The sequence below is a fragment of the Lipotes vexillifer genome, unplaced genomic scaffold, assembly GCF_000442215.2.
Source record: "Lipotes vexillifer unplaced genomic scaffold, Lipotes_vexillifer_v1.1 scaffold710, whole genome shotgun sequence".
NCBI lineage: Eukaryota > Metazoa > Chordata > Mammalia > Artiodactyla > Lipotidae > Lipotes > Lipotes vexillifer.
The window spans coordinates 85,158-97,358 of NW_006789347.1; the positions used below are offsets into that span (position 1 = coordinate 85,158).

A 12,201-nucleotide genomic window follows, 5' to 3' on the forward strand; every position below is an offset into this window, starting at 1 on the left:
AAAAAAAAAAAAAAAAAAAAAAAAAAAAATCCCCCAAAACAAAGTCCAGAACCAGATGGCTTCACTGAAGATTCAAAGAAGATTTAATAACTGTCCTTCTCAAATTCTTCTAAAAAATTGAAGAGGAGGGAATGCCTTAACTCATTTTATGAGGCCAACATTACTCAGATACCAAAACCAGACAAGGACAACACAAAAAAAGAAAATTACAGGGCATTATCTCTGATGAACATACTTGCAAAATTCCTAAACAAAATATTAGTAAATCAAATAAACAATACAGCTGATCCTTGAACAATGCAGGTTTTGAACTTCACAGGTCCACTTATACATGGGTTTTTTTTTCTGTAGTAAATACAGCACTATATGGTATGTGTTTGGTTGAATCCACTGGTGTGGAACCATGGATATGGAGGGCCAACTGTGGTACTTGAGTATCAAGCAGGTTTTGGTGTCTGTGGCAAATCCTGGAACCAATCCCCCTTGAATACTGAGGGACAGATGTACATTAAAAGCATCATACACCATAATCAAGTATGATTTATTCCAGGGATTCAAGTATGATTTATTCCTTGGATGCAAGTATGGTTTGACATCCACAAATCAATCAATGTGATTCACCACATTAATAAAATGAAGGATAAAAATCATATGATCATCTCAGTTGATGCAGAAAAAGCATTTGACGAGACTCAGAACCCATTTATGATAAAAACTCTCAATAAAATGTGTAGAGAAGGAACGTATCTCAATATAATAAAGGACATATATGACAAATTCACAGCTAACATCATATTCAAAGGTGAAAAATTGAAGGCAATCCCTCTAAGATCAGAAACAAGATGATGATGCCCACTCTCACACTTTCATTCAACAAAGTGTTGGAAGTCCAACCCACAGCAATCAGGCAAGAAAAAGAAAAAGCATCCAAATTGGAAAGGAAGAAGTAAATCCATCACTATTTGCAAATTTCGTGATGTTATATATAGAAAACCCTAAAGACTCCATCAAAAAACTATTAGAAATAGTCAATGAGTACAATAAAGTTGCTGGGTACAAAATTAATATAGAACAAAAATCTTTTGTGTTCCTATATACTAACAACAAACTAGCAGAATGAGAAACTGAGAAAAGAATACCATTTACAAGTGAAACAAAAAGAATAAAATACCAAGGAATAAATTTATCCAAGGATGTGAAAGACACGTACACTGAAAAGTATAAGATGTTGAAAAAAATTAAAGACACAAAGAAATGGCAGGACATTCTATGGTCATTGACTGGAAAAATTAAGATTGTTAAAATGTTCCTATTACATTAAAACAATGTGTGGCTTCAATGTAATACCTATCAAATTCTCAAGGACATTTTTCACAGAAATAGAACAAAAAAATCCTAAAATTTATATGGAACCAAAAAGACCCTGAATAGCTAAAGCAGTCCTGAGAAGAGAGAACAAAACTGGAGGCATCACACTTCCTGACTTCAACTTATATCACAAAGCTATTGTAATTAAAACAGCATTGTATTGGCAGAACATTGGACACATAGATCAGTGGAACAGAATTGTGAGCCCAGAAATAAACCCACACATATATGCATAATTAATTTATGACAAAGGAACAAAGAACATACAATGGAGAAAGAATAGTCTCCTCAATAAATTGTGTTGGGAAAATGGATAGCCACATACAAAAGAATGAAACTAGACCACTATCCTACACCACATACAAAAATCAACTCCAAATGTATTAAAGACTTGAATATAAGACCTGAAACCATAAAATTCCTAGAAGAAAACACAGTATACCTTTTGACATTGGTCTTAGCAATATCCTTCTGGATGTGTCTCCTCAGGGAAGGGAAATAAAAGCAAAAAAAAATAAAAAAACACAAAACACAAATGAGACTACATCAAATTAAAAAGCTTCTGCCCTGCAAAGGAAACCATCAACAAAATGAAAAGACAACCTACCAACTGGGAGAAGATATTTGCAAATCATGTACCCATTAAGGGGCTAATATTCAAAATATATAAAGAACTCATACAACTCAATAACAACAAAAAACGACCTAATTAAAAAATGGGCAGAGGATCATAATAGACATTTTTCCAAAGAATACACATAAATGGTCAATGGGTACATGAAAAGATGCTCAATATCACTAATCATCGAGGAAATGCAAATCAAAATCACAATTAGATATCACCTCATGCCTGTTTGAATGTTTATTATCAAAAAAGGCAAGAAACAAGTGTTAGGATGTGGAGAAGAGGGAATCTTCATATACTGTTGATGGTAATGTGAATTGGTGCAGCTACTATGGAAAACAGTATGGAGATTCTTCAAAAAAATTAAGAATAGAACTACCATATGAGTCAGCTGTTCCACTTCTGGGTATTTATCACAAGAATATGAAAACACTAATTTTAAAAGATATATGCACCCCTCTGTTTATCACAGCATTATTTACAATAGGCAAGATATGGAAACAACCTTAAGTGCCCACCAACAGATGAATGGATAAAGAAGATGTGATATATATCTATATCTATATAGATCATACTGTATCTATATAAGATCATACTGTAGTGTATACAGAAATAGAAATATAGTATACATGAAACTTATATAATGTTATAAACCAGCAAAAAAAAAAATAGGAACTTACAACTCAAGAGCAAAAAACCAAACAATCCATTTATAAAATGGGCAGAGGATTTGAATAAACATTTCTCCAAAGAAGACATACAAATGCTCATTACTTGGTACAGTTACTTTGGAAAACAGTGTGGAGGTTCCTCAAAAAATTAAAATAGAATGACCGTATGATCCAGCAATTCCATTTCTGAGTATGCATCTGAAGGAAATTAAATTATCATCTTGAAGAGATATGTATGCCCCCATGTTCATTGCAGCATTATTTATAATAGACAAGATATGGAAATAACCTAAGTGTCCATCAGTGGATGAATGGGTAAAGAAAATATGGTATATATACGCAATGAAATATTATTCAGTCATAAAAAAGAAATCCTGCCTTTTGCGACAACATGGATAGACCTTGAGGTCATTACGCTAAGTGAAATAAGTCAGACATAAAATAATCACATTTAGGAATTTAGAAAATCTTTTGAAATAATGCATTTTATGTAAAAAACAGTATGTTATGATATAATATTAGTAGTATTTACTATAACACTTAACATTCTGAAAAATGTTCTAAAACTTAAAGTCCCAAACCAGTCATTTGTTTTCCTGGAGCATAAAGAAATGTGTACTGTCAGTGTTAAAGTGGTACTATTTCTAACTGTCCAGTGTGGTATTGGGGTTGGTTAGGTAAGAAGATGATTTATTTCTTAATTGTTCTGTTTAGGAAGATTTGAAGTGTGGTTCATTATTCTAGTTAGAAACTCAAATACAGTGAGAGGCCTCTTTCTTTTTCATCTTCATTTCTTCTAACAGACTGTGTCAAATCAAGAATGACTCATTAATCTTGGCCTAGAAAGACTTCTTCACTTTAGCTATTTGTTATTCATGCTACAAAGTAGGTGGCCTACAGGGAGTAGATGGCTTTTCCCTATGGCTCTTAAGCTTGTAATTTAATGATAAAGTACTAAATACAGATTAATGTAATATGTAACCAGTTTATAAGGTACTCTCATCAGTTTAGCTTAGATGTTGTTCTCAAAGTAGTCCTTCATTGCAAGGGTCTTTAGGTTCCCATACTTCTGTATCCTCCAGACTTCTTAGGTTGTTTCCAGTCTAGCACAGTAAGAGGTAGATTTGGGTTGAAGCTGAGCTCTTCCATTCGTTAGCTGTATGATCTTGGACAGATTACTTAATCTCTCCGACACCATTTATAAGATGAAGATATGTGTCTCAGACTGTTGATGTAAGGGGTGAATAAGAAAAAGCCTATGAGTGTATCAGAGGTAGACAGTGTTGAAGAGGAGGAGTAAAGGGCCGTCTTGACAAGCAAGGTTAGCTTTAATAGGGGTGGAGTTGGGGAGAAGTAATGGAGAACATCAAACTCACCTCTTGGTTCTATATTACACAGGATATGAGAAAAGAAAACAGCATTTCTTTGGTAGAGCTTCAAAAGGGAGTATCCTAAGTCTACAGTCTGGTTCATACCTTCTGGAAACAAATGCAGAGCTTTAACTTTTTTTTCCCCCCAGAAGTCTATTTGAGGGGCTTTCAAAAAAGATTAGATTGAGCAGTAGCTGGAAGAACTGGTTGGATTGGGGAAGGGAAAGGCTTTGCTTTTGTAAAAAATGTTGAGTTGAAAGAGCCAGTCAAGGAAATTTTGGGGATACAGGAAATAGGGAATAACAGAACCACTTCTCTAGGACATGGATGGGGAATGGGAGTGGGATGCAGCAGGGTGGAGAACAGGAATATTACCCAGAAACTAGAGGGAAGTAGGCAAACATCTCCTTACTGTAATTTATTGTTTTCTTTAAAATTTTCAAATAGGCCATCCCTGTATTAACAAAGATCCACTAGAGCTGGATCAACAAAGCAGTCTTCTGTGGACATGAGCAACAGAGGTCAATGAGTTTATGAGGATGATGAGGGAAGTAGCTAAGTAGAGAACAACCACAGGGTGTTGGAGCTGGAAGAGACTGTGGAGGTCTTTAATTCAACCTGTAACTTTTGGTAGGACAGACTGCTGAGCTTATGTGATTTACTTCTGGAGGACAAAGGTGACTCTGGCCAGTTATCTTTGTTCCTCAGAAGAACAAGAAGAGTGGCCTTTAAGTCCAAGGAGAACACAAGCAATTGAGGGGCACTGAGTCTAGAAAATTTGAAGGAAAAGTATTAGAAAAGAAAAGGTAATATAGTTTCCTTCGTGGTCTGAATCTGTGCTTAGACCTTTATTTTTTTAAACATCTTTATTGGAGTATAATTGCTTTACAATGGTGTGTTAGTTTCTGCTTTATACAAAAGTGAATCAGCTGTACATATACATGTATCCCCATATCTCCTCCCTCTTGCGTCTCCCTCCCTTTTTTTTTTTGGCTATGCTGTGTGGCATGCGGGATCTTAGTTCCCCAACCAGGGGTCGAACCTGTGACCCCTGCATTGGGAGTGCAGAGTCTTAACCACTAGACTGTCAGGGAGCTCCCTGTTTAGACATTTAGACTCACACTTTTTTGGTAGCAGTAGCAATATTCTGGTAGTCATAATGGCTTTCTTCTTACTGCTGAGATTGGGCAATGACTGAGATGATGTGGCTCAGCATATTTGGTACCACTCTTTAGAACCCAGATATTGACTTTGATTATGTTGATTATTTCGATTCTATTTTATTTAAAAATATTTAGTAATTTTATTTTGTCTACATAGTATTTTTATTCAGGATTTGTTTTGATTGTGATGTTAGTGTTTGATAATCTGAGAATTTATAGTACTTGAATAACAGGGTCTAAAAGTTTCAACCCTTTCTTTTTTAATAAATTTATTTTTAATTTATTTATTTTTGGCTGCATTGGGTCTTCATTGCTGCGCGCGGGCTTTCTCTAGTTGTGGCAAGCAGGGGCTTCTCTTTGTTGTGGTGTGCAGACTTCTCATTGCGGTGGCTTCTCTTGTTGCAGAGCACGGGTTCTAGGTGTGGGGGCTTCAGTAGTTGTGGCACGCAGGCTCAGTTCTAGAGCACAGGCTCAGTAGTTGTGGCGCACAGGCTTAGTTGCTCTGCAACATGTGGGATCTTCCTGGACCAGGGATTGAACCCATATCCCCTGCATGGGCAGGGAGATTCTTACCCACTGTGCCACGAGGGAAGTCCCTCAACCGTTTCATTGTTAGGAAGGCTTAATTAGAGAAGCCGAAATCCCCTGAAATTAAAGGACATATTTAACTCAGATGATCCATTTCTTGCTCACTCACTAAGTAAACTCAGTCCTTTGGTTCTTTGCAAATCTCCACCAGATGAGATCATAACTGTAGAGATTTCTGGATACTGGGATATAAGCCATGCAGAGGAGACTAGTCAATTCCTGCTATATTTACAGGGGAGGAAATTTTAAATGCTGTAAGAAAAAAATGTTATCCAGAAACTCATCAAAATGAGTTACAGAATTGATGGGTTTCATATATGTAATCAGTTTGTGAAAACTATTATATTATCATTATAAAACATTTGAATGTCCCAAGGCTATTTGACTCAGATACGGTACTGATAGTGTGGGTTTGTTTTTTGTTTTGTTTTGTTTTCATGCTTCTTGTGCTGGGATTTATTGAGCTTCTTGAATCTGTGGATTTTTAATTTTCATCAAGTTTTGAATATTTTCAGCCATTATTTCTTCAAATACTTTCCCTATTCCACTCTGTCTCCTATGATGTTTCTAATTATACACATATTAGATCTCTAAAAGTCCTAAAGTTCAGTGATATTCTGTTTATTAAAAAAATTTTTTTTTTTCTCTCTGCTTCATTTTTGATAGTTTATGTTGCTATGTGTTGTTGAGTTTTGTTTGGGGACACAGTTACGTTACTTGGAAAGAGTTTGATATTTTGGATTCTGATTTTAAGATTTGTTAGGCAGGACCAGAACAGTGTTAACTCCAGGGCTAATTACTCCTCACTAGGAAGGTAAAACTTTTTTGAGTATTCTACCCCATGCCCCATAAATTTTGAGGTTTTCCGTGTGGCTGGTGGGAACGGGCAGTATTCCCAACCATGGGTGAGCACCAGGTCCTGTTCCCTTTAGTCTTCTCAGCCAGTTCTTTGCCCAGCTCCTGTAGTTTTCTCCCTGGCATGCACTAATCAGTGTTGTGCTGAATCCTGGATGGAGCGGGGCTTGCTGCAGATCTCTGGGCTTCTCTCTGTGTACCTCTGTCCTCCCCAGTAGTCTGTCCCATGAACTCTAGTTGCCTTGCTCTTTCCTGACTCTCAGCTTTGTCTCCTCACCGCAGGGATTCTGCTGGTGTCTCCTTCAGTTTCTCCTTCCTGTGCTGCAGTCTCTCAAGTCAGTAAGTCAGGGCAATTGTAGGGCTCACCTTGTTTGTTTCCTTTTCTTGGTGATCACTGTTCTTCTTTGGCTGATAAACAGTGTCTTGAAAACTGTTGTTCCATATCTTTTGTCCATTTTTTGCTTGTTTCAGGTAGAAGGGTAAATTTGGTCCCTGTTACACCATCTTGGCTGATCTTATTTTTAAAGATTTTCCCAGTAGCATTTTATTTTTCTTCTGGGAAGACGTAATTAGCATTTATGAAATCAGACTACATATTTAGAATTTAAGATAATTCAGATCAGGTGAGGGTTTGCATTATTATTTTAATAAAAAAATGTAAACAAGTATAAGCTATGTGAGGCCCAGAGAGTTTTCTTCTTGACCTTTTAATTTAACCCCTGTAATGGCCAAGTCCCCTGCCTAAAATTTCTGATTGGGCATTGTAATTGGTATATATCAAACTGTTTACTATGACTTCTAAGTCTGTTTATCTCTGATTTTCTCCCTGCACTTCCCTTAAGAAAATAACTCCAGGAAGACAACTGGGGCAGTTTTAGGCCTTTCACTTCTCTTTGGGATTCCAGCCCTGTGCTGCCTGCTGTCCAATATATGAAAAGAGTGTCATACATGATGCCCCATTTTCTAGTTGTTTTCAGTGGGAAGATGAGTTTGATTCCAGTTAGTATGTCATGGTCAGAAGAGGTCCTTTACTTTGCTGGTTATTTTATCTCCTCTTTCTAACATTGTTCCTGGTACAAAGGAATCAATCAGTCAATCAAGAAAACCAGTGTTTTCTTGTTTCCTTCATCTCATTTCTGAGTACCTTATAATATGCATGATTAATTTGTTAATTACAGTTACTAATATATGGAAATATAAGCAGTGTGATAGGATCTTTACATTTCATACCTGTTGCTATTGTATAAACCTGAATGGAATAAATTATTTTCTGTGGAAAATTCTAACATTTAATTTTTAAAAATTAATTTAGACTTTATTTCCCCAAAGTAAGTTAAACTAGTGAGTTTTTACCACTTTATGGAGGAGCTGCTAATATTTGCTACTACCTTTGAGTAGATATTGTTTTATATTTTTTCACACTATCACGTAATGATTAAAAAATAACTCATCTTGTTCTGTATTATTTTATTTTAGATATAGTTTTGGCTTGTAGTGTGATGATTGTTTCCTGTTCCATATGAGAGCTGCAATTTAATTACATGGAAGCATCTGTCCTAAATTTGGAGTGATACAATAAAGGCTGGTGTTTCGTATTTTAGTGAGCCCTACGTTTGGAAGTGCTATCGTGGTGTTAGGTCACAGTGTGTATGTATTTTGAGTAGCTTGTGGATGGAATTTGAGTTGGTACAGAAATAATTTTGTTTTGGATTAGTTCTAATATTTACATTTTTACAAGGCATTTCAGGTTTGAGGAGAAAAAAATAATTTGTTATCTTTTCCACATTTCATCCTAATTTTCTTCTCTGTATTTTTTTTTATGTATATGCCCACACAAGACATTTATTTAGCTTACAGAAATAACTTTGTACTCTATAAAGTGTTCTGAAGTTTGGCTTTTTTACTTAGTTATGTATTTTGGGCTTTCTCTGTATCATTTCACTTGCAGTTACTTTACTTTTTTTAATGGCTGCATATCATTTTATAATTCATTTCTTCAGTTTTTTTAATTGAACTCTTTTTGCTCTTAAGATTGTGATATCCTTGTAAATAAAATCTGAATTCTTGTGAAAATATTTTTTGTGAGATAAATTCCAAGAAGTAGAATTTCTGGGTATAAAATTTGCCCACTTAGAATTTTAGTAGCTATTACCAAATTTGTTTCTCAATAATTTACATTTCCACTAACAGTGCATTAGAGAGCCTGTTCCCATATACACTTACCTACAATGTGTGGTTGTTTTATTTAATTTTGTCAATCTGATACATGAAAAATAATTTCAAATGGCTTCATTTGTATTTTTTTATTATTAGAAAGGATAAGCCTTTTCCTTTCAAATCATTATCTTCAGAGGCATCTCAGAAATAATGTTAAATAACATTGCTGATATTAAACAGCTTGGTTTGTGTTTGACTTATATGGGAATACTTCTATACTGAACTATTAAATATTCATTTTTGAAATGTTCCCAAACTGATTATGAGATGTTTTTCTTTTAAAGGGCAATTTTGTGCAGTTAATTTTTTACTTAAGACTTTTGCATTGGTATTTATAAATGAATTTAATTTTGTAGTATCTTCATCATTTTTTGTTATCTGTGTTATGGTGATTTTAGGAACTTTGTTTTCAATCTCCATTCTTAGAAACAATTTAGGTAATACCAAAGGTATCTGATTCATAAAGGTTTGAAATTATTCATTAGGAAAAAATGTTTGAGCTTTGTGCTTTATTAGAGGTATTTTATTGATAATTGATTTATGATAACCATGTATTCCATGGTTATTGGTGTCTTTGAATTTCCTATCTGTAAAAGTTAGGATTCAGTCAGGAAAACAGAACCTACACTAGGTACTTCAATAAATAGGATTTAATTGGGGTAAATGTGTTCAAAAGTTTTAGAAGAGCTAAGAGCAAACAGAGAAAGATAAGGCACCTCAGAGATTAGTAACTATGTGGAGCCTCTACCATCTGGAAGCCACAAAAGGAGGAGGAGGGCTTATTACAAGCAGAGAGACAGAGGAAAGAAAGAATCTGAGAGGGAGAGAGAAATATATCCTGGCTTCTCCCTTCTTCCTGCCCTTCAGCCTTGTGCCAGTACCTCCCATTGCCCAATAAAACCAAAAGCCAGTTAGCAAGGGAGAGCCTGGGAAATACAGTTTGCAGAGATCAGGTCCCAGCAGGTAAAGGGCTGGGAATGTACCTGTGAGCAAAAAATGGAATGATTTATATGCAGTCTCTTGGAATGTCAATTTTGCTAATTTGCATTTCTCTTTAAAAGAAAAAAAAAGCTACTTCATTTATTTTCAGATGCTTCTCTCAGTTTTTGCAATTTTGTCTTAATTTATGGTTAGTTCTCACTGTGTTGATTTTATATACTTTATTTCCTTTGTTATTGTTATTTTCTTCGTTATTGTTAAGCTCTCCTTTTTAATGCTGTCAACATTTTTTCTATTTTTATCTAATTAATAAATATTTTTCATTTTTTTCAATTCCTTCTTTGTACTTTTCTTAGTTTTATATTGTTCTCCCTTTTCTAACTTCTAAAATTGTATTTTAATAAATTTATTTTAAAATTTTCTTACTTAGAAATAGTGTAAAGTTTGTGAATCTTTGAGCATATTGAACTGTGTATCATGGAGCTTGATGGTCAGTGTTTTATTTACTGTTATTTCTAGGTCTTCGTTTAGTTTAAAAACTTAACTTTTTTGGCCTATGCATTTTTTTAGGAATGATTTGATTTTTTTCCTTTAAAAAATTCTGATAAGGATTTTTTCCTTTAATTGAAAGAGGCTAGATAGTGTTGTTAGTATGCACTATTTCTATTTTTGAGGAAATTTATGAAATTTCTTATAGCCCAATATTATCTAATTTTTAAAAATATTCTTTTAAAATAGGTATTTTTAGACCTGTAGTGTATAGCGTTTTATATATGATGATAGGTCAAACATATTCATTATTAAATTACTTATTCAGGTACTCTGTATTATTATTATTATTTTTAGTCTAGTCTCTCACAGGTAGAGATGAGTATATTTAATTCTCCTACTACTTTTGATTTCTCATTGCATTTTCCACCATTTTTGCTTTCTGTTTGGATGTACTGTTTTCTGGAATGAAAAGAATCACAACAGTTATATATTCATTCTGAGTGATATTCTTTGGCAACATACTGTGCCCTTCTTTGTTTTATATTTTGTGTCTAGAATTCAGTTTTATATCATTTGAATATAATGACTGCTGGATCTTACTGTTCATATTTTTCTGGGGGAGGGGTTTCCCTATCTTTTCTGTTGTTGTTACATGTTATTTTATTTTACTGATGTTTCTCATTTTGTGTATAGTGAAGTTTTTTCCCTTCTGATTTGATAATGTTTTCCTTTCCATAGATGTTTAACACATAAAGTTTACATATAATATTTAACAGATGTGTTTAGTATAATTTTTATTTTGTAGCTTATTTTTAATTTTAATCATTTTAAGTTTCATGTGTTTTCTTTCTTTTTCTAGTGGACAATGTTAACTTTCTTTAAAAATTATTTTTGTAATTCAGAAGGTCTATATAGTCTGCTTTTTTCTAAACATTCACTTGTTTAACTTTTGAAACTTAAAAATTATAAGCTTAAATCTGTATCTCTATTTACAAATTTTATAACTAAAGCTGTCTATTGACTCTTATGAAAGGTGAGGAAACGAGCATACTTATACTTCTTATCCATTGCTCACTCCTGATTTTGTTAGTATCCTTTGGGATTTTTGTCTAGTTTATTATAGTTAAATTATTCCTACTTTCACATTTTTGTAGCTCTTCTCTCAGAAGTTAAGATACTTTTTTTCTATTTTGTAAACTTAACCACAATGGTTTTATTTTCAAATTGTATTAATATTCTTTGCCTATGATTAAACTTTTCTAAAATTAACTTCAGATATTTTCACTTTTTAATATTTCTTAACCAGTCTGTAGCTTTCAGCATCAGTGACTCTGACTACTGGTAAAATTCCATTATGAGGAACATTATTAATCCCTTAAGCAGGATTCTGTATAATAAAGCAATTTGAATGTCTGCAGATGGTCTGCAGATGAGATGGTCTGCAGATAAGGAATTATCTTCCACAAATTATCCTTATCAACAAATAATTTATGCTTTGGCCACTGCTATGCCTGAACTAAAGAGCCATATCTGCAAAGTGCTATATCAGTTTAATTATAAATGTTGAAATGCATCTTTTCTGTTTGTTTGTTTCTTTATTAAGCATCTGTTAACATTTTACTCATCTCTCTTTTTAAGAAATATTCCAGCCATGCGTCTAATTCGAATTATACACCACCCAAACATTTTCTTGCACACTCACTCATTCCTTTTAGACCAGTGCTTCTTATTGCATTGTGTGCTGCTCTAATCCCTCTGTTGTTTTATCAGTTAAGATAGACTTGTTAATTTTCCTTCCCCATCATAATTGGCATTGTTCTATGCTATCTAATTCCAGTTTGAAACAATTTAAAAAATCTTTTAATGGCATATTTTCACTTCATGGTTTTATTCTATATTTGTTCCTCTTTCCC

General features: G+C 33.9%; 1 protein-coding gene and 1 non-coding gene across 3 annotated transcripts in view; one reads left to right on the forward strand and one right to left on the reverse strand.

Moving 5' to 3' along the window:
• Positions 1-12,201, forward strand: part of FER (FER tyrosine kinase) — a 474,424-nt gene that overhangs the window by 66,119 nt on the left and 396,104 nt on the right. The gene's annotated exons all lie outside the window — the stretch shown is intronic.
• On the reverse strand, positions 5,056-5,128 carry TRNAG-CCC (transfer RNA glycine (anticodon CCC)). Its single transcript has one exon. It is a non-coding gene; the product is annotated as a tRNA-Gly (tRNA).